The following is a 22494-nucleotide window of genomic DNA, read 5'->3' on the forward strand; positions in this document are numbered from 1 at the left end:
ATGAAGGATCCACTCATACCTGAAAGGATATATATATGTGTGTAGATATATATATGTGTGTGTGTATATATATATATATATATGTGTGTGTGTGTTTTTTTTTTTTTTTGGTTGATGTGAAAGTAATATTCATATCCCAAAATTTTATTTACAGGTTTTAGGATGAAGGATCCACTCATACCTGAAAGGATATATATATGTGTGTAGATATATATATGTGTGTGTGTATATATATATATATATATGTGTGTGTGTGTGTATATATATATATGTATAATATATGTGTATATTACCCACATACATATACACACATATATATATATACATACACCTATATATTTCTTTGTTGTTGTTAGTTGCTGTCAAGTGAATTCTGACTCATGGCAACCCCATGACCCCATGTGTGCCAAAGTAGAACTGTCCTCCATAGGGTTTTCAAGGCTGTGTCCTTTCAGAAGCAGATTGCCCCGCCTGTCTTCCAAGGTGCCTCTGGGTGGATTCAAACTACCAGCCTTTCCGCTAGTAGTTGAATGCCTAACGATTTGCCCTAGAATCATCACAATGTTCTCGGTACTGTACTAAACAGGCATGTATTTATAAAGTAAATTTTTCAAATATTTAGGAATTTAGCTCTTTAATAATACTGGGTGATTTTACATTTCTCATTTAAACCATTTCAGTTTCCAATTTTCAGGAGTAGCCATCAATGTAGTTTAAAATAGAAATTTAAGGATATCAAGATAAAAAAATAAGCCTTCCTATTCTTTTGTGAGGGGTTTAACTCTTGTTAGAACTCTCTCTAGAAGACTATAGCCTCAGCGGAAAAAATAAAATCTATCTATAGTGCATCTCAGTATCTCAGTTTCTGTGAAAATCTGAAAGACGATTGAAATAGGAGTTTCACACCATGTCGTAGTACTTTTTTGAAACTTAGTAGGAGTGCTCTCTGACATTTGTATTAGTTTCTATTTGATGTGGAAGTAAAGCAGAGTTTAAAATTCTTTTCAACCACATGCTGAGTTAATCACAAAATATCAGAATACTTCCCCCAAAGGGTTGTTTTACTAGTGAGTTAGTATATGTAAAAGAGCTTAGAGTAATATCTGGCACGTAATAAGCATCCAGTAACTATTGCCTATTTATTATTAATAAAATTTCTATTTCAGAGCAATAATGGCTAATAGCTCTTTGGAAGCAGAAATCACATGGCTTTGCTAAACCTTGACAGTCTCCTTTATCTGTAGAGACAACACAGAGAGCCCGCATATGTGTTGCATCAACCTGCCAGGATTTTCTACCTGAAAATAGCTTTGACTGTACACAGTCTGGTTGGTATTTCTTTCTTGACCCATTCAACAGCTACTTAGAAATAGTCGACTGGATTTAACAAAGCATATGTTTTTCTGCATAATTCTTTCCTTTAAAAATATGCCAGTACGTTTTTATTAAACATTATTTTAGTGCCAATAAAAATTGCATTACTTTGCACGGATTTTATCCACATTTAAAATATTTTGATACTTTTTTTCTAATGAAGTGCCTGTTCAAGTAAAAACGGAATCAATTGATAGTTTCATATATTTTAAGCCAATGCAAAAAATCCTTGAATCATTGATAGTGAAAGAATTTAAGAGCTCCAAATAAAAATAAAGATATATTAATTAGTTAAGATAGCCATCCAGTTTGAGCCTGTTTCCATGGAGAAAATGAGTAGATAGGACTAGATTATCTGTAAGGTTTCTTTCAATTAGAAAATGCTATAAATAGGTGGTTTCATGATATTTCAAGTTTTTAACATGGCATGAGCAGTGCATACACATACTATATAAAAATTACTGAAGCCCACTTTTCTATTACAATTTAGTATTTAGTCATCTTGCTTATAAGCAACACACACACACACACACACACACACACACACACACACTCCAAATTACAATAGCCAAATCCAATAATTCAGGGATTGCAAGCCTCTGGAGATGACCTTTTTCAGATATGTAATGATTATGATTCTGTACAACCTCTTCTGCATCAAAAGGAGTAATTAAAACATACTTAAATCCTTGCTAACATTAATGCATCTCTCTCGGAAAACAAGACCCCTATAATTCCAGACTTCAAAGCATGTAAAACCCGGTTACAGTGTTCCCAAGGCAGTTTTTCTAATTTCATTGTACTTTAGGTAGAGTTTGTTACTTACATTACAGTTGCAATCAGGGTTGATGCCAAAATAAATTGCTCAGTATTGTTCTTCACTTTCCCCTAACAAAAAAAAAAAAAAGCTTCTGGAACCTGTTGGTGCAAAATAATTTTTAGTTAAAGTTGGAAAAGGTTGATTTTTAAAAACATGCGCAGTGATAGCACATATTAAAATAAAAAAGTTTTACATTTTCCTTTGCTTTTTTGTTTTTAATATGGCACCATGCTTTAATACAGCATTTTCAGAGCATCAAATGTCCATAGAGCATTTATTTGGGAACCTTAGCTCCCTCACAATTTTACTTGCATATGGAAAATTTATTTTATGCTCTCAAGTTTCCAGGAGAACACATTATATTAAAAACATTTTTATTTATAAAAGGAGCTTTCAAGTTGAATCCAAGCATTAACCTGTTATTTTTGACACAATGCATTAGATGATGTTTCTACATTCAGAACCACGTGGCATTAAACAGACTGAAAGCACACACACATTGTGAAAGCAAAAAGTTTATTATGCTTGTATCTCTTTTGATTTGTTTGCATGTGTTACAAAAATCCCAACATGACTAACGTTTAATAATTACAGGAGAAGATTAAAAATATGTATATATTTCCAAACTATCATTAAAAATTTGACAACATAGTGAAGACCTTCAGGTTTCAGAGATTCTTTTACTTAAAAAAAAAAAAAGGCTTCAAAATGGGAGTTCCTTTATATGGTTACATGTCTGCTATAGGTATTTAGGCACTCTTTTGCTATTTTGGAGCCTTAGTGGCAAAGTGGTTAGAAGCTCAGTAGCTAACCAAAAGATCAGCTGTTTGAATCCACCAGCCGCTCCTCAGAAACCCTATGGGGACAGTCTACTCTCTCCTGTAGGGTTGTTATGAGTCGGAATCAACTCAACAGAAACGAGTTTGGCTTTGGTTTGGTTTGCTATTTTATTTATCTTATCAAATTATCTATTTAATGCATTTAGTATACCCTATTTTATATGTAGTTTTAGATGAAAATATGGAAATATTGAAATGAAATGGTTTGCATAGAAATAATCTATTTTATCCAGCTGTCTAAATGATCCCAGAGAAATGAAACTTCATTGTATTTAAAAATATTGTAGAGAATATTCTATAATGTAATTGAGGCCTAAAAAGAAGAAAAAAGACAAAGGCTAATCCCCTGTTTTTAGCCTTAAATTAATTGAAGGTATTGCTTAAATGTTCCTAATTCATAAACATTCACAGCACACCAGAGCACAGGATTTAAATTCACCGAAAAATTAAGCCTACACCCTCCCCTAGAGCCACATAGAAGATATAATGAATCTTTTAAAAATGAAATGCATACATAAAAATTCAGTAGTTAAACTTTCTAATGGAGAGGTGTGTGTATTGATCTAGTTAATTTTGATCCTTTACTTGATTGGATCAAATATCTTCGTTTTACTGAAAATAACCAAGATAATTTCTGAATTTTAAATATACTCATGATACCAATAAAATGTATTTATTAGTGACATGTTGAATTTAAAGAAGGTAGGGGAAAGAGGGTGCCCTGGTGGTGCGGTGGTTAAGACTCAGCTGCTAACCAAAAACTCAGCAGTTCAAATCCACTAGCTGCTCCTTGGAAACCCCACGGGGCCGTCCTGCGCTGTGCTGTGGGGTCACTAGGAGTCAGAATCTGCGTGATGGCAACAGATGTGTTTTCTTGGAGAGGGAAAGAGAAATGCTGTATCTGCTATCATTTGATTTTTTTCCTCCCTTCTCCTCCTCTTTCTCCCCAACTCACATATACCTTAACTGTAATTTCAAAGACAAACTTACAACATCTCCGTAGAACAACTGAAGGGAAAGGGCATTTGCAAGATTAATAGGTATATCTTTACAAAGAGAAATGCTATGGGTAAATTGTGAGACACTAAACCATTATGACTTGTTGCAATATCCACACTGGAAATGCAGAAGGTAAGACTTACAGAGTTTGTTCACTTAACAAATACAAGGAAATGTTTGGCTCCAGTGACGTTAAAAACAGGAGTGGAGACCAGCGTAACGATGAATCTCACACTGGTTATAGATTTTTGAGGATTTAGTTTACGAAGGGTTGAGAAACATGAGACTTCCTATTATAAAAAGTCAGACAGAAAGAGTTCCTTAATGAACCCTCAAAGCCTCCTTGGAGCTCAAATAAATAATTAAAATAGTTCTGGTGAGAGCTAATTCTAAGGGAATAAGAAACATATGGATTGGAGGAAAATTCCTTCAGGCCAAACTCATTAAAGGTTTTGCAAATAAAAAACATTTGAAAAACAGCAAATAAGCACGCTGAATTTAAAACAACTCTGATTTTCACCAGATCTAATTACTGAGTAAAAAGAGTCCACATTTACTCCTTTATAGCGTCACTGTTTCCTCTATAAAGCCATGCAAAATATCCATTCTTTCATTTCAGAAACATTTATTATCTATTGTATGCCATGGATTGTTTTAAACTCTGACATACAACAGTGAATTAGACAAAATGGAAGCCCTCAGAAGACTTACCTCCTAGCAAAAACTGAGGATATATAATGTCCGTACAATAAACCCAAAGCGAAACCACTGCCATCCCATCAATTCCAACTCAAAGCAATCCTATAGGACTGAGTAGAACTGCTCCATAGCATCTCCAAGGCTGTAAATCTTTATGAAAGCAGACTATACACATCTTTCTCCTGCCCAGCCGCTGGTGTGTTCAAAATGCCGAGCTTTTGGTTAGCAGCTGAGAGCTTAACCACTGCACCAGCAGGGTTCCTTGTCAATATAATAAAATATATAATTTAATACTAGTGTGTGTGTGTTTATACGGTGTAACTCAATATAGTTGTATAGTCTGATATAATGCTAAAACCTCTGAAGGATAAACAAAGAGTTAGGGGTATCAAGAATCTTGTTGGTACATAAGTCTAAACGTGACTTATAGATGCCAACTAAATGAGTTTTTTTTACATCCATTAAGTAATAGAAACCATTTTTGAATGTATTCCTTTGTTAATAGCTCGTGCTTCTTGTTATTTTTAACATTTATGCCTCAAAAAGGAAATTCTTTGAACCATTATAAACTTTGTCAACATTTCTGCTCCAGGCAAAGTTTGCATAGCCTCATCTCCTATGACTGAGCTGGCTGAGCTAAATGTGGGTTGGGATGCAGAGAGAATGGCTACAGATGAGAAAATCAGATGGGCAGTTTTACCGCTCCTTTTAGCCTGTGCAGGTGTTAAATTGTTTGATTTGTAAGGCACACTCATGCTCAAGGGGAGGCGTGAAATTTCATCTCAGAGACAAATCTAATCTCCTTGAGGATTAGTGCTCTTGTTAGTTCCCTGTTTAAATTCCTTAACAAAGGGTCACAGATATATTAACATCCTGGTTACCATTTACAATGTAATTTTAAGGTTGATAATTAAACCAGGCATCAAACATAATCCAATTCAGCACTCCTTTATTGAGACCTATGTTACTACAATGTGCCAGGTGCTTTAAGGAAAATGAAAGGCATACATAGTGCGCCCTTCCTTCCAGAAACTTAACACAAGATGACATATGAGGTAAAGCTGGAAGAAGTGGCACAGAGAGTGACTGCTCTATTCCTCCTCCTTGTTGCTAAGTTTACCTTTGGGCACATGTCATAGTGATATTCAAGAATAGATGACCAGGTCCATATCATATATATGCTTATGTTGATATTTATACCCCAATTCTTCACAATATGCAAGTAACTATGAGACACTGAATACATTCTCTTGAACACTGAATAGCTCAGGACCAGAACTAGCAAAGACCAGAATAGCCGGGGAATGTGTTACAAGAAAAAGCAAGCAAACAAACAAAAGCAAAAATCCTTGACAAGAGGCAGACACTGAATAAAAAAAAAAATAGGAGTGAGTTAGTATCTGAAATAACTCCCCAAACTATGGAGGTAGAAATGAGCTAAGTACATTCACAAATAAAAGTAAGGAAGGGCTCTGGTCTGGAACAAAAGGAAAGAGAAAAAGTCAGGGCATATTTTCATTTTGGTGAGTGGTATCTGGGGTCTTGAAAGCTTTCAAGTGACCATCTAAGATGTATCAATTTGTCCCAACCCACTTGGAGCAACGGAGAATGAAGAACACCAAGAACACAAGGTTAATATTAGCCCAGGAGACAAAAGGTCCACATAAACTAAATACTCCACCAGCCTGAGACCAGAAGAACTGGATGTGCCCAGCTACCACCAATGACCGCCCTGACAGGCAACACAACAGAGAGCCCTGGACGGAGTGAGAGAAAAATGCAGAGAAGAACTTAAGTTCACGTAAAAAGACCAGACTTAACGCTCTGACAGAGACTGGAGAAACCCCCAAAACTATGGCTTACGGATGCTTTGTTAACCCAGAACCAAAACCATTCCTGAAGCCCACTCTTCAGACAAAGATTAGACAGGACTATAAAACAAAAAATAATACTCAAGAGGAGTGTCCTTCTTAGTTCAATCAGATACACGAGACAAAATGGGTGGCACTTGTCCAGAGGCAGGATGAGAAGGTAGGAAGAGACAGGAACTGGTTGAATGGACACAGGGAACCCGGGGAGGAAAGGGGGAGTGTGCTGTCACACAGTGGGGATTGCAACTAAGTCACAATACAATGTATGTATAAAGTTTTGTATGAGAAATTAACCTGAGCTGTAAAGCACTATTAAAAAAAAAATAAAAAGGTGTATTTGGGTAAGTAAGTGTGGCTGAATCAACGATAGCCTTGACAGGCCATCTAAGGAACTTTGATGATATTTGGGAAGTGATGCCATGTCACTTAGAGATAAGAACAAAGAACATGAGAATAGTAGAGTTTATTACAAAGAATTGTGCTGAAATTATAGTGCAAATACGAAGAAGGAACCAGACCATGAAAAAAAGCAACAGGAATGGACATAGAAGGACAAATATAAGAGATAACTCAAAGTTGGTAATCAGAGATCTTGCAATGAATTAACTGTAGATAGGATAATTCAGCAGAGATTATGTTTTCAAGATGGAAAAGAAGACACGTTAAAAGGCAAAGTTATATGATGAAATACGGGAAGAAGCCAGAATTCCATTAGTAACATTAGGAAGCCGTCAGGAATCAAGTGTTGACTTGAAGGCATTGGTGTTGTGTGATCAATAAACACATCATACTAGACTGAGGCTCAGAGATGCAGGTCTTTACTTGGCAGATGAGCAGATAAAGCCCAAGGCACATCTAGGAATGACAGATGAGCTCTGGACAACATCCAAGTCCGAAAACATTCAGAAAAGGACAGTAGCTCTGGTCTTAATGGTTTAACACAGCTTATAGTGAGGAAGGAGTCATCCTCAAGTTTCATTTATTCATCTTATAAGCATTTTTTATATAATAACTATTTCCAAGGCATTATGTATCCATTGTAATAGCATTAATACATACTCATAAGTGCAACTTAATTTCTTGTTGTTATGTTTTGAAGAAAAAAAGTAACAAAATGACCTTGTGCGTCTTATTAATAGCTGATTTTATGATAACGTTGAATAATCCAAACTCTCATAAAGTTTAAGGAAAGTGATCTTCAGTTTGTAGATGTCCAATATTTCCTGGACGCTCACTGTTTTAGTTCCAAATGCCGTGTCATATTTTGCTGAAGATGTGATCATAGGATCACTAGCAAAACGAGTACAACTGAAAAAAAACGAAACGCATACATGTGAAATCGCTTCTTCTAGTGTCACTTCCTCAGATAACTATACCAACTTATTAGTTCTCAACTCCCTCAAGACGAGGTATGTACAGATTAAATACATTTTCAATTATTTTTAAACTTATGGGAACCATTAAATTGTACGATTTTCGATGTAGGAGGGCACCTTGGGCAGAAACTTTTTACTGCCCTACATAATATGCCATGTTTAATAATATCCATTTTTCCTGTTAAATTACCAAGAGAGGAGAACACCAAAATTGATGTCCCAAAATTCCAAATTAGAAGGCACTATTCTCTCCCTTCCCCTTTCTCTTTCTCTATTTCCCTCTTTCTTCCTCTCGTTCTCTCTCTATTGCTGTAAGGATTTGCTTTGTGGAAACTGATCACGTTGAGTTACTTGCACAAAAATTCTAGGCATATGGGAAGTGTCCAAAGAGGAGCTAGATTAATATCACCATGTCAATCAGGTATGAAGATACTCTTCCAGATTACTTAACAGTAGAACCAAAATAATGTCTTCTCTGAAGCTTTAAGTATTGAAATTTTTCAGTTATACTTATAAATACATATTTATATTCTTCATTCAAAATGAAGAAAACAATTCTTTATCTGCTAACACAGGTCCATCTGGCACAGTGTTTCTTAAACTCTATTTCATGGCGACCTATAATCTGTGGAGGTGCCTCAAGGGTCACAAGGCGGAGTAAAAGAGAGACCGCTCAGAAGCTGAGCTCATCTTCTCTGATTCAACATGAATAGCTCCATTTAAACCATATATATGTATATGTAGATAGATAGATGATAGACAGACAGGCAGACAGACAGATAGATAGATGCTGTCAAGTCAACTCTGACTGATGATGACCTTATGTATAACAGAACAAAATGTTTCCTGGTCCTGCATCATCCTCACCATCCTCCTCATGTTTGAGTCCATCATTGTGGATATTGTGTTAATCCGTCTCACTGAGGATCTCCCTCACTCTCTCTGGCTTGCTATCTAACCAGATATGATGTCTTCCTCTAGCAATTGATCCTCCTCATGATGTATCCAAAGCAAGTGAATTGGAAAATGTTCTGTTGTAATCAATATGGTTTTCACTGGCTAATTTTCAGAAGTAGATACCCAGGCCTTTCTTCTTAGTCTGTCTTAGTCTGGAAACTTGGCTGAACTTGTCCATTATGGGTTTTTTAAAAAAAATACTGGTAGCATAGCTTCCAGCATCACAGCAGCATACAAGCCATGACAGTATGACAAACTGACAGGTGGGTGGTAGATATACATACATATATGGGCACACATATTGATATGGTATTTCATTAAAAGTTTCTATTTTTTTGGTTTGATATTAAGATTATATTAGTTGGTACTTACTAAATGGGATAAATTAAATAAAAATTGCTTTTTTGTTGTTGTTGTGTTCACATTTCAATCAAACATCATTTCTACTGTCTCCTTGACTCATACCCACACCAAGAATGAATTGCTTCTTACTCAAAGTCTCATAACATATTATACAAAGCTCTACTGTAGTATGTATAACTACTACAGAATACATGATTATATAAGATGCAACACTCATTTATTTGTGCAATGTCTATTTTTAAATGTCTCATAATACATTTAAATGATAAGTGAATGACTTTTTTATGATAGTTATTTTTTAGATACAAATTAATTTCATTACGCCTTGAGTCAGCAAGCTGTGCTAATTGACTTAGTAATTGTTTAATAAGTGAGTTAACTGTCAACGCAAAAATTTACTGCTGTGGAATAATGATTCTCTATACAAGATCAGTCCAAAGAAAAGAGTGTTGGTGTGTGAGTGTGTTTGTTCACACAGAAAGTCAACTCTGAAGAAAGCGGCCACTGATCGGCAGCCAGTGATCTCCTTGTTGATAGTCTTTGTGGTACTTGATGATTGTATTAGATTGCACAGATAAATGACAAAATATTATGAGAAGTACCCATTCCAGAAAGAGAAGTGTAGAATGGTATTTGAAGAGCTGGTCATGGCTTCCAAGTTCCTGCATAAAATCGAAATCTGTTTTATTTTGTCCTGGAAGTAACAACTCACTTCCTATCACATGTTTAAAGTGGTCTATACTGGCAAAAAAGGGAACGTTCACATATTGCTGTAGAGAACCAGAACCACAGGTAAGGAAACAGTTGCAACAAGCGTTTATTCACTCATTCAATCATTGAGCAACTATTTACTGAATGTTTATATCCAGGCACTGGATACGGCATCATTAATAACAAAAATCAGAAAAGATACCTGCATTTAATGATCTTAGGATCTAGTTTGAGAATCGAATTACTTAATAAATAATTACACACAAAAAAATAATTCAGAAATAAGTAACTTGAAAGTGAAAAATAGAGTGATGTGATTCCGAGTGGGCCTATACATAGAAGAGGTTTGAATTGAGAGCTAAAATGACAAAGAGTAAGCCATGTGATGGTCTGGGATAAAGCATTCCAGACAGAGTAGGCAGCCTGGGCAAAAACAATAGTTTCAAATGACTGGAGGAAGGGAAATATGGCTAGAATGTAATGACTATGAAGATGATGATGTTAGAGACAGAGGCAAGAGTTGGATCAGCTAGGATCACAGGGGCCCTTGCAAGGAGTATGAATTTTATTCTAATTCCTGAGAAGCTAATGAACTTTTTTTTTTTTTTAATGAAGCATAAAATGATGTGGCTTATATGTTTCAAAAGATAACTTGACTACTTTATGGAGAAGGATTTAGACTAAGTACCAGAGTTAAAGCAGGGAGACAAGTTAAGGGAAGTAGACCAGGCAAGAGATGATGGTGATTTTAATTAGATTTTTAGCAGTAAATATGAAGAGAAGAGGATATATATGGGGTATGTAGGAAGTAGATCAAATAGGAATTGTTAATGTACTGAATATTGGGTGTGATGGAAAACAAGAAAGCAATTGGCTTAGCTTTAATATCTATGTGGGTAATTGTACCGTATAATGATAAGGGGAAAACATGGGGAGAAATAAATTTGGAAGTATACATCAAGGATTTTCTTCTTACTATTTTAAGTTGGAGATTTCCATTAGATATCAAAGTCACACTACCATGTAAAATGGTGAATAATAATCCCGTATCTCAAGAAATAGAACAGGATGAGACGTAAAAATCTGGATGACACAGTATTATATAGAATTTGAGATTTAGGGAAATATTGCACCTAATAGATAACAGAGAAGTTTTGCTTCTGATTGCTGGACTAACTTGCATCTGGCCAACCCCCCTGTCAATGCCAACTTAAAAATCAGGATGAAATATTTTTTAAAGTCTTATTTCAGCCATTGGAGATAATTAAATGAGCCAAAACACAAGGGGCTAAGATCTTCCTGAGACTGAGAAATCATTGAGGTGAGGCTGACATTCTGTGATGCTTTTCCCTTCAGGCCTGTGCCAAGTTGTAAAAGACACAGGGTCTAAATGCAAAAAAATTCAAGAAGGGAGCATCTGTAAGGCCAGGAAACAGAGAAGAGATTTCAGCAGTCTTCTGGGCCTCAAAGGACAGAATAACAAGTTCAGGGCTACCAAGACAGGTAGGACTTGAAGGTCTAAATCCCAGAAAAAAGAGAAACATAGATAATTAAAGTAAAAAATCAGAGCTTATCTTCCCACTGAGGCATTGCTGAGTTGCGAGCAGCAGCTTCTAAGCTGAGAAGATGAAACAGAAAGCCCTCTGAAAATGCTAAGAAGCTGAGAAGCACTTTCATCAGTCTCACAAATCTGGAGAAACAAAAATGGAAAATTCGGACCCACTTAGGCTGGAGGAGCGCTGGTGGTGCAGTGGCTAAGAGCTCAGCCGGTAACCAGGTCTGCACTTCTAATCCACCAACTTTCCTTGGAAACCCTATAGGGTAATTCTACTCTGTCCTATAGGATCGTTATGAGTCGGAATCAACTCGATAGTAATGGGCTTTTGGGTAAGCTGTAAGACCAGGTAAATGCAGTAGCCTTTCTTTTGAGACCTTAAAAGCTACATGCTAGGAATAAATGTATACCAAAAAGAAATCAGCCTTCCCCAAGCCTAAAACCCAAGAGCAAATAGTTACAATCTCTGTATGAATTGCCCCTATTCTGACTGCCTGCCAGAAGCTAAAGTAACTAGTCTCTGGATAAAGAAAATATCATCTGGAACCTTTACAAATGTTTTCATACATAATGATTAGGATTCAATTATAAGGCTTAGCAGAAATCAAAACCAAATGATTTTTTAATAAAATAGTTACACATAAGTACCAGATATTGGAGTTGTCAGATATGGAGATTAGTATGTTAAAGTATATAGACTACAAAGGGAAAATTTTTACAGAGAATAGAAATCTATAACAAGAATTCCAATAAAAAATTTAAAACTATCTATGAAAGTAACAAATTAAGAACTCAATAGAAGGATTCAACGGTAGATTAGATCAATTTAAGAGAGGCTAATGAAATGAGTAAGTCAATTGAATAGCCATGTGTCTGGAGACACACTTCCTAGTTTTCCTAGACTCAACTGGTTTATACCCGTTGTCCTGGCAAAATTATTAATAGTGTCCTCATCATTCTCAAAAGTGTGTTAGGAAAACAGGTGATATACATATATATTCAACTATTATCGCTACTTCCCACAATATACAAATATTAATACCAGGAAGATTGTAGATCTAAATATGAAAGGTAAATAAAAGGTTTTAGATTATATCATAAAAGTATATCCTTATAAATTTAGGGTAGTCATTTATTTTTTAAAGAGGATACAAAAAACAATAAACGTAAAATATTTATAAAATGGAGTTCAGTAACATAAACACGTCTTTTGTACAAAAGGAATTTATTAAGAACATTAATGGAAATGCCACAGAGTGAGATAAAATATTTTGATTATATATGTACAACAAAGTGATCAATAAGAAAAAGAAACCCAATGGGGGGGGGGGTAACAGGCAAAAGCTTTGAACAGGCGTTTCTTAAAAAGAGGATATTCTTATAGCCAGTAAACATACAAAAAAGTGCTCAGAAACATTATTCATCAAGGAAAACGTGAATTAAATCCACAGTGAGCTAGCACTATACGCCGACCAAAATGAACATAACTTAAAAGATGCATGATAACAAATATTGGCCAAGATGTTGAATAATTTTAACATTTATTCACTGATGGTGGAAGTATAAATTGGTACAATTGCTTTGAAATATTGTCTGACAGTATCTACTAAAGCTGAGCAAATGTATGTGCTATGATTCAACAGTTTCACTCCTGGTTATATACCCAACATATATGTATGAAACATACAGATTTCATAGAAGTACCATTCATAATGGCCACATTGTGAAGCATGCCAAGTGTGTCATAATAGTAAAATGATTAAATGTTGTTATTGTGTGTGCCGTCGAGGCGATTCCAACTCATAGTGACACTATAGGTCAAAGTAGAACTGCCCCATAGGGTTTCCTAGGCTGTAGTCTTTATGCGAGCAGATTGCCAGGCCTTTTCTCCCAAGGAGTGGCTGGTGAGTTCGAACTGCTGACTTTTTGGCTAGCAGCTGAGCTCTTAACCATTGTGCCACTAAAGCTCCTTAAATAAATGTTAGTTTATTCATATAATAAACTATTATACCCAAAGAAAATGAATGACCTACTCTTACACACACCAACAGCAATAAGCCTCACAATCCTAACTCCAACAAAAGGAAATCAGCCTCAAAGTGTGCATACTGTGTGCCTCCATCCATATAAAGCTCAATGAGGGGAAAAACTACTCTACGGTGACAGAAATCTGTAGAGCGGAAGAGAGTAGTGACTGGGACGGTCTAGGTGGGGGCTTCTAGAATTCTGATAAAGTGCTATTCTTTGGTCTGGTTGGCAACTACACTGGAGTATTAACTTGTGAAAACGAATTGATTGCGCACTTCTCTCTATGTACATGACATTGCATTTAAAATATTTTTATTTCTTTTTTTGCTTTGTATTAGATGAGATAAAAGAATTGGTCCAGGACCAAAGTCATCCTTACGTTTAGAAGTCCAGCAATAGAAGGGTCAACAGGAAAATCTAGGAAGGACCAGGCAGACACTGTTCTAGGAAGGATGCAATAAAAGAAAGCCTCTGATAACACTAAATGATACAAACTTGGTATTTAAATATTCCTAAGCAAATGATTGTATTTCCTTATTAATCATGCTATACCCATTTAGGGGATGTCCTACTGAGGAAAACAAGAAGATCTTCAGAATCTAAAAGATTATTCTTTTAGATATAATTGCTATCGTTAGTTTATTGATGGGAATAAAGACTGATAACGAGATACTCTAGGATACTAAGGAGCCCTGGTGGCCCAGCAGTTAAGCACCTGGGCGCTGGCTAATAGGTTGGCGGTTTGAACTCACCCAGCAGTTTCGAAGTTCTGTAAAGAACACAGCCTAGAAAACCCTATAGAGCAGTTCCACTCTGTCACGTGGAGTCGCTATGTTCTGGAATAGACTTGAGGGCATCTAACAACCACAAGAACAAGCATAAGTGTACTTAATAATAAATATGTATTGAGCATATACTATGTGCAAGGCAATGGGATAAGCACTTTATTTTGCTCTCATTTAATCCTCCTATAAGTGACATGGTAAATAACAGAGCTAAAATCTGAACAGAGGTATTCTAATGTGAATACCTGCTCTCTTTACCAATACACTACAGTATTTATCTCAGTTTGTGAGTTTAATCTTTTTCAACAAACTAGTCGTCACCATAAATATGTACGTATGCACGCACGAGTATATGACTATTAAATATGTGTGTGTATATATTTAACATATTTTAATACATTGCTAGCTGGGCTGTGTAGATCCTACCTGCCTATTACAGTGACGATGTTGTGGTCACTGTAAGTAAATTTGGCTACATTTTACCCCAGAGAAAATATCTCAAGGCTTTTTACGACTTTGTGGACCAACATTATACAAGAAGGGTCTCAGCAAACCCCAAGATAGGACGTTTCCCTTACGGTACCTCAAAAAAGGCCGGGGAAGATGCTGGTTGAGCTAGTGTCTCTTTATGGGTGATCTGTGGATTAGTGGGGGAGCCCAGGCTTTACATTAGTGAATCACTCCAATACGTGCCTTGGGGAGGAGATGGAGTCTAATGGAAATGTTACTAAATCCTCTGGGAAAGTTGGTGGGTGCTGACAGGTCACCCCACTGTGTTAATGGTGCTCAGAAAATAGTTCTCTCCAGTGAAGAGAAAACAAATGCCACTTTCCAGTTTGAGCAAAAGCTTATCTTTTTTGTAAACGGTTTTTAAACAAATAGCTTTATTTATAGTTGAGGACTGACAATGTTGTTTTTATCACTAAGCTGTTCAATAGCTGTTCTCCTCATGAGTACCCAGTATTACCAAGAAAGCGGACGTACCCCTGCCGTATTACATGGAGTTGTTTTGTTTCCTGTTAAATCAGCTGTAGGATTTCAGCAAGAGACAGTTCCTAAGTGCACATTTTATAGTCCATTTGTGCAGAGTTAGAGAAGCCCCACTCAAGCACGGCTTACGATAGTCTCCTGTCACTGTGTCTTCTATACAAGTTTATGTAAATAATGACCAACAAATAATAAGTTCCTTTTAACAAAACCAAAATGTCCACAAAGCATATAATTTAGACTGCTACTACATTGAACTTCTGTTTTTTTTTTATTTCTTGATTCTTTAAGTTGAGAACAATAATTAAGAAGAAAAAAATAAAATGTAACTGTTATTCAAATTCAATAGAGTACTTCATGTATGAACAAAATGTGTCCTTAGCAAACAAAAAACTACAATTTTGCAGTTTATATTTATTTTGACATTTAAAATTTGAAACACAAATAGAAATTCTAAGAGATCACTTAAAATGATATAATAGATGTAATGTAAGCTCTGTGTTATCATTGCTTATTTCAAATCTACTGTTTCAAAGAGGGCAGGAACGTATAGTGCCACAGGTGTTGGAGATGTAATAAAATGAACCTGACGTGAACTTGAATGATTCTGAACCCTTATGAACATTCTATTCAAATTAATGCATATAGTAGAGTCTGTGCATGTCGGAGGTCAAAGTATAACTGGAAAATTTCCAAATTAGCATCTATGTAATAATACAAGATTTATTAAGATATGTGTAATAAAAAGTGCTACTTTGAAACTTTCATTTATATTATTAAAACTCAACATTAACCACAACAATTGTTAGGTCAACAAAAGGTGCAATTCTTTTTCTGGGAAGACTATTTCATTACTGATATTGTTTGCATTGGGTGCATGGCAACAATAGAAAAGACATATTGACCTTTAAAAAACCCAACCCAAATCTGTTGCTGTCAAGTCAATTCCAACTCATAGCGACCCTATAGGCCAGAGCAGAACTGCCCCACAGGGTTTCCAAGGAGCAGCTGGTTGATGTGAACTGCCAACATTTTGGTTAGCAGCTGAATGCTTAACCACTGCGCCACCAGGGCTTAGTATTGACCTTTAGTGGACTTTATTTTTCTTTTTAAATCTCTACAGTCCGTGTGCCCCATATTGCTTATCCCAGTGGCCACTCTTATTTCCCCACCTTTGGAATGCCACCAGTGTCTAAGATTGGCCTGTGAGTCTCAGTGGTCAGCCTAATAACTATTCTCCAAAATTGTATAAAACTCTTCTTTGCTCCTCATGTGTAAGTGAAATGCTTTATTTATCAATGAACACTTTTTTCATTTGTCAGGCAGATTGATGCTCCATCCATTAACATTCAGAAATAATCTTTCGTAGTACCCAGTGACTGGGCATTCCTTCCACATACTGAGTGGGTCTGACTATCATCAAAGTGAAACTTTGAAAGGCTTATAATTTGGAAATAGGTATTATAAACTGTGAAATGTAAAAGAATTAGCAGTCAACAACAATTGATTTATAAGTTATAATTTTTATGTTATTTTACTCATATATATTGACCAGAGAAGAAAATGTGATGTGCTGATTTGGAAGCAACCATTCACATCGCAAAAAAAAAAAAAAAAAAAAATGACTAATTTTTCTGCACTGAAATCTAATAGGAATAATATGAATTTGTCAAGAACATGACATTTAATATTATCCCAATAATTTAAGATTTCCAGTGTCACACTGATCCAAGTATTTACAAAATCACAAAAGTGTATGGCAGCTTTTTCTTAAGTTAAGCAGCTAATTGTCTTTACTCTTTCTCCCTGGAAGATGTATAGTCTCATTTCTACATAGTGGAAGAGAGAACAATCAGCATGGATTGACATGTTTTTACATGTCAGTTCTTTTTAAAAATAAATCTGAAATCATGTAAAATGTGTGCTTTTCTATTGTTTTAATTGACTGATTATATTTCTTATGTTATTAATTCCTAAATACGAACGAGCTAGCATTTTTATGGTTTTCCGTGTTTTAACGACATTCATTATCAAGAACTGAAATTCAAGCAATGCTGGCACAAAACTTCTGTTACATCAATTCTAGCATTTGAACTGATCTCTTAGAATTTTCTATTTGTGTTTAAAATTTTGATGGATGAGATACTATGCCCAAGGTGAATGTGAACTTATTCTAGGCACAGAGAATAAGGGTGAGAAGTAAACGGCCATTTATTTCATTTGTTATTGAAGACTACTGAATTCTGTTTAAACCTTACCAGATATCTAAGGAAGTACTGAAGAAGAACATCCACGGGGCTCGGGACTACCATCACTGAAAAAATAAGCCAGCAGGCTAACTACAGCTCAAATCAGTTAAATCTAGAACTTAACCTTAATTCAGGTGAAGTAAGTAAGGCAAGCATCCCTGCTGAATTGGAAAGAAATCTATGTGCCACTTTGGCTGCTTGTTTTTGTTGTTATTAGGAGCTGTCCAGTCAGTTTCAACTCACAGCGACCCTGTGTACAACAGAACAAAACACTGCCTGGTCCTGCGCCATCCTCATGATCGTTGTTATTCTTGAGCCCATTATTGCAGCTACTGTGTCAATCCATCTTGTTGAGGGTCTTCCTCTTTTTCGCTGACCCTCCACTTTACCAAGCATGATGTCCTTCTCCAGGGACTGGTCCCTCCTGATAACGTGTCTAAAGTATGTAAGATGAAGTCTTACCATCCTCGCTTCTAAGGAGTATTCTGGCTGTCCTTCTTCCAAGACAGATTCTTTCGTTCTTTTGGCAGCCCGTGGAATATTCAATAGTCTCTAACACCACAACTCAAAGGCATCAATTCTTCTTCAGTATTCCTTATTCATTGTCCAGCTTTTGAATGTATATGAGTCGACTGAAAACACCATGGCTTGGGTCAGGCACACCTTAGTCCTCATTAATATAACTAATACCCTTCGGTTAGTCTTAGTCCTTTGGCTGCTTAACAGGTAAAATAAAGATCATCAGATTTTTTATGATGCCTTGAGAGATTTGTTGGACTTTCTGACCAAGTGTCCACCATCATCCTAAGAGATAGGGGTCAGTTCTGATAATTTTATGCACGATTTGCTCAGTTTTCTGTATATGTTTTTATAAATAAGAGTGTTCCTCTAAAGGGCATAAATACCCATTATTTGTATTTCAGGTGGCAAGTAGGTCATATTTTGCACTTCAGTGCACACTACCAGATAGTATCTAAGACATAGGTTTATCTGGTTAATTAGTATATTGACAATAATCTAATTTAGAACTTGAAAAGTAAAATATTGACTAGGAAAGTTTTGGGGCATTTCTTCATCTTGAAAGAATTTATCCTCCATTTACAATGACTTCTATGGTGATAAATAAGGAAAAATATCAATATTATTTCAATTGGTTAATCTAGGAAGATTTTCATTTCAATCATGTAGAAACTTGATTGTAATTGTCCTTCATATAGCTTCTTTAGACTAAATATAGGTACTGTTCACTTGCATTAGATCAAAAACAATTTTTATTAATTCTGTGTATTATTTTTATTATATATATACATATTTTATCGGGGCCCTGGTGGTGCAGTCATTAAGAGCTGTGGCTACTAACCAAAACATCAGCAGTTCGAATCCACCAGCTGCTCCTTGGAAACCCTATGGGGCAGTTCCACTCCGGCCTATAGGGTCACTATGAGTCGGAATTGACTCGACAGCAATGAGTTTGGGTTTTTTACTTGCTATGAGTCAAAATCGACTCGATTCATAACTGGTTTGGTGTTTTTTACTCTTGTCAAATCCTGACCTTGGCCTGTTGAACAAAATGGAAATACTAGTTATTGTAACTGTCTTTCAGAAGTCTGGATTATATCCCATGAAGTATTGGATGAAAAAAAAAATTATTGGCAGATAGGTTGCAATTAAATAAACACAGTGACAATTTATTGGGAAATAACAACTCAAGGTGACTCTCAGCCTCTCTACCACAGCCTCCAGCTCTTGGCTTTTGCCTTCTTGATGGCTGCCTTAGACAAAAAGGCCTTGGCAGCCAGCGCAGACCTTCTCGGGCCCTTGGGAGCCTCTGTCTTCTTGGCCAGGTGCACAAGGGCTGTCTTGGACCCACCGCTGCACTTGCTCTTGGGTGGAGCTGCTGCCTTGGCTTCTGGCTCTTTTCCAGACCCCTGGGCAGCTTCCCCTTTAGGGGCCTTGGCCGGCTGCTGTCTTTGTTGCTGGAAAAGTAGCACCATTTTTGCCCTTGGGAGCCTTGGCTTTGGATGGAGCTCTTACTCCCAGCGTTTGCTTTCCTGGGGGCCTCAGCATCTGCTGGAAGAGGGGCTTGGCTGCTGGTGCCGCCTTTGACCACTGACTTCCCACTGAGCCCAGCAGCATCGTGAGGGGCCTTCTTGGCCTTCTCTGCTTTTGGGGGGACCATCTTGGCCTCACCCACTTTTACTACTTTGGCCTTGGCTTTGCTACCTTTCTTGGGGGTCTTCTCCTTGGCCGTATCTGGCTTGGGGAGAACCTTCTTCACCTCGCCCCGCTTCTTGGGCCCCTTTTTCACCTCGCCCGGGTTGGGAGGGTCCTCCCTTGCCTTGCTAGGGGTCCTTCTTCTTGGCCTCCGCGGGTTTTCAGGTGGCCATGATGGTGGACGTCTTTCTGGGATGGATTATCCTTTTTTTCCTGGAAACTAATTTGAAGTGGCTGATGGCCCCCGTGATGCTGGGGGCTGCATGAGGAGACCCCATTTGATGCCCTTGGCCAGGACCTGCTGCAGCAGATACTTGAGCCAGATGATGCTCAACGTCGGGTACTTCCGCCGGATGTACTGCTCGATGGCCACCACCGAGGTACCTTGCCGCGGCTCCCCAGCCTGCAGCGCCTCCAGCACCATGCGCGGCACCCTGGGGTTGCGGCACCGCCCGGGGACAGGGCCGTGCTCAGGCCTGGCTTCTCAGACCCGCCAAGGAGGCCTCCGAGAGTATTTTAGGTATTATTAATATACCTAATACCCTTTGGCTGGTCTTTAGAAAGTATTGCAAAACTCAGTTTTTAAGAAAAGTTTTCTATTTTTGGAAAAGTCCATAGTAGCACTCATTCCTTTAGAAAGAGTTGAAATAAAATTCTGAGTTAACTTCACCTGGTAGAATTGGTCCTGAGACCATATTTTCAAGCAACGCCTTTTTTCAAACAGCTTACAAAGGCTTAACAATAACTGCCTTACTTTTCTCAGCTTTACAACATCCTATAAACCTGCCATACCCCTGTACAAAGCTGCATAAGCCCCAAATTGAATATATTGTGTAAACCATAGAGGGAACAGAAAAAATAATATACAATTACTGAGAGATTTATGAGCATGTTTAATGTAAGACAGTGAGTCTTTGCAGAAAGAACAAAGCAGTATTATGAAGCAGGCATTATAGTTTCAACCGCACAAACTTGTTCTGTAGCACTGGAGACAGCATGAACAAAAGCAGAAGCGTAGTCCAGTGTGGGTAATGCAGCTGCAGACATCATCCAGAACTCCTCATCTTTATGAGACAATAATACATTTGTCAGCCCGTTTGCCTCAAGATATTAGAAGACATAAAGCAAATCGCAGTAGTATATTTTGTTTTATGATGAATAAAAAACCTGAACAACGCTTGAAACCTAAAGGTCTTTGGAGAAAGATCTATCTTGTTAAAAGCTGTTATTATGTTCACCTTAAATGGTAAGAGTTTGAAACTGCAATGTGTGTTTATTGAAGTTTGTTTTGGCTATGGTTCTCATGGTAGATTCACAGTCTACAAAGAAAATTGCCAGTTAACATTGATGTAGAACTGAAATTGTTTCTTTATATGTAGTAACAAGATGTCACATATTTTTTCCAAAAGTATATTTAATACTGTTCTATTAGCAGTTCATATCAGAATAATGGCTCCTGTGAGACAAATCATTTATAACCATGGATACATTAAACTATGGAGAGAAATATTATCTAAGTGAACAATAAGCCCATCTAAAGAATTGAGACACCGAACAAACACACAGGAGTTAGAAAATAGCATTAATATGGTGCAATATTGCTCTAAATACAATGATGGAAAATATTAAAAGCAATAGTATGCGCCACCATTATTTAGTTTTTTGATGGTTAATTACTTATTAAATACACAGTTGTATGACTAATTTACTTTTTCACTATCGTCTTCTTTGCAATAGTAAGCTTGATTCCAACCTACATTTCTTCTCTTAGCTTCTTCATGAGACTTTGCTATTTATCTGTTCTTATGCTAACAATCGCCTCTTCTCTTTTCATTATTTATAGAAGTCCAAAAATCAAACTGAGAATAAATAAAATATTATTATTTACTTAATAATAACACAATATTCTGTCTCAAAGTTCTCAAAATCTTTAGTGACTTACTAACATTCCATTGAAATGCCCCAAATTATTACAACCTGTTGGCTTCTGAAATACTCATTTATGTGGTATAGAGTTCCTCCACAATTCTAGTGCCTCCTCCGCCATGGTTAGTCCCCACCTGTCCCCATACCCCCAGCTTGGCTAACAAAAGAGACTATAATTACCACAATTTGAGAAGGTATCCTTTGAATTGTATAATAATGGCAATCATTAAAAACTTATTACGCACATAGTTTCATTTTATGTGCAACATAATATAATCCTATTTGAAAGTTTCGGCCTCCCACTCAAAAAACCCAAACCATCCTTAAAGCATATTCTTTAATAATACTCTGGATGTCACCATACCATAACACCTCAGAAATGAATAGCATTTTAGAATATCCATTATAGATTCACTTTTTAAAATGGTTCTGAAATTATTTTACCATTACTCTTTTTTATTTTTCCCATATAAAAATTTGTATATACATTGTTATGTGACCCTAATTGTCTCCCCATACTGTGACAGCACACTCCTCCTTGCCACCCCTGATTCCCCATGTCCATTCAACCAGCTCCTAACCCTCTCTGCCTTAGTCTCTTGTATCTACTTGAGCTAAGAGGCGCACTCCTCACGAGTATCCCTTTATGTTCCACAGTCCAGTCCAATCCTTGTCTGAAGAGTTGGCCTTGGAAACTGTTTTAGTTTTGGGCTGATAGAGAATCCAGGGGCCATGCTTTCC

The 22494-nt window shown here is 36.8% G+C and overlaps 1 long non-coding RNA gene across 1 annotated transcript in view; it reads right to left on the reverse strand.

Moving 5' to 3' along the window:
- Window positions 1–22494, reverse strand: part of LOC111821075 (uncharacterized) — a 505833-nt gene that overhangs the window by 12461 nt on the left and 470878 nt on the right. Inside the window, exons 2-3 of the long non-coding RNA XR_002824558.1 lie at window positions 7722–7910; window positions 2201–2292 (exon numbers count right to left, since the gene is read on the reverse strand). This is a non-coding gene — a long non-coding RNA (uncharacterized LOC111821075). The remainder of the gene's footprint in view (window positions 1–2200; window positions 2293–7721; window positions 7911–22494) is intronic.

Source organism: Trichechus manatus, unplaced genomic scaffold (assembly GCF_000243295.1).
Source record: "Trichechus manatus latirostris isolate Lorelei unplaced genomic scaffold, TriManLat1.0 scaffold00062, whole genome shotgun sequence".
Taxonomy (NCBI): Eukaryota; Metazoa; Chordata; class Mammalia; order Sirenia; family Trichechidae; genus Trichechus; species Trichechus manatus.